The following is a 1,774-nucleotide window of genomic DNA, read 5'->3' on the forward strand; positions in this document are numbered from 1 at the left end:
TTTTGAGCCTCATCATGAAGATGGCGTTACTCGTCAAAGCCATTCTGGTATTATAATCGTGATACTTACGAAAGATATCTGTGACAAATGTGGCCACGTTCAGTTTTTGTTTGACAATCATTTATGTCGTCATTTTGTAAAAATGGAAAAAATTGAATATCATGCTATAATTAAATTCTTGCATTTGAAAAGCAATACGTCTACGCAAATTAAAGCCGAGTTGGACGCTATTTACGGGGACTCTGTCCCATCATTTGCCACCGTGAAAAGATGGGTAGATGAATTTAAACGTGGTCGTACCAACTTAGCTGATGATGAGCGTTCGGGACGGCCAACAACTGCGACTATCACCGATAACATGGAAGAAATTCATCAAATGATAATGGACAACCGTCGAATTAAGATTAGGGAGATAGCAGAGGCTGTTGGTATATCAAAAAAACGTGTTTGTCATATATTGACTGAAGAATTAGGCATGCGTAAGTTAACCGCGCGTTGGGTGCCGCGCTTGCTCACTCTGGATCAAAAAACGCATTCGAATGAACATTTCTAAGATCCTGTTGGAGCGGTTTAAGCGAAACGAGTCGAATTTTTTGCGTCGATTAATAACGGTTGATGAAACTTGGGTTTACCACTTCACTTCTGAAACGAAAGAACAATCAAACAGTGAACTGCGAAGGGTGAACCTGCTCCGAAGAAAGTGAAGACGGTTTTATCGGCAGGAAAGGTGATGGCAACTGTTTTTTGGGACAGTCATGGAATTGTGTTGATCGACTATCTTGAAAAAGGTAAAACAATAACAGGGACGTACTAAGCATCATTGCTTGACAAGCTAAAGGCAGAAATTGAGAAAAAACGATCGCATTTGAAAAAGAAGAAAGTGCTGTTCCATCAAGATAACGCACCGTCTCACACTTCGGCGGTCGCTATGGCAAAAATTCATGAATTGCGGTTCGAATTAATTGACCATCCACCGTATTCACCAGATCTGGCCCCCAGCGACTTTTTTGTTTCCTAGGCTTAAAGTTTGACTCGGAGGACAGAAATTTTCATCGAACGAGGAGGTCATCGCATCCGTAGACGCCTATTTTGCAAAGCAAGACGCTCAGTATTATTTGAATGGATTAAAGGGGTATGAGTATCGCTGGAAAAAATGTATCGACTTAAAAGGAGACTATGTGGAAAAATAAAATTGAATTTGACCGAAAAATTACTTGTTTCTATGTTAGGCTCAAGACTTTTCAGATGACCCTCGTACTTACATACTCGTATACAAAGTGATTCATTTAAAACTTTGTAAGCAAATTTTTCGAAAATATTTAATTTTAGCAAAGCACATTCCAAAAGTTCTATGGTGTAGAGAGGAATGTACAACGGTGACGGTACACGTCCCTCTACGTATCACATTTATTTGGAATATTTTTTGGTAAAATTGCATTTAATCAAAACAATGTTTGTTAAAGTTAAAGTAAATCACTTTGTATAATTACAATAGATTTTCACGTCACTCATGAGGTACTATTATTGACGCTTTTTTTTTAGTTTCCCCTATTAGTCCGGGAGATGATGACACTAAAATGGTCATGATTTGTTACCGCTTGAAATCGTCATAATTCGTCATTTATTAGGTAAACATGCAGGAAACGCAAGTATGGCAAACCTCCCGCGGTTTTAAAATTGATAGTGTGTGATTGAAGTTGTAAAAAATTTATTGCTTTTTTCCTAATAAGTTACCGGATGGCATGTGTTTCTAGTGATAGTTTACGTCAAAAAA

Source organism: Trachymyrmex cornetzi, unplaced genomic scaffold, assembly GCF_001594075.2.
Source record: "Trachymyrmex cornetzi isolate Tcor2-1 unplaced genomic scaffold, Tcor1.1 scaffold1162, whole genome shotgun sequence".
Classification (NCBI taxonomy): Eukaryota; Metazoa; Arthropoda; class Insecta; order Hymenoptera; family Formicidae; genus Trachymyrmex; species Trachymyrmex cornetzi.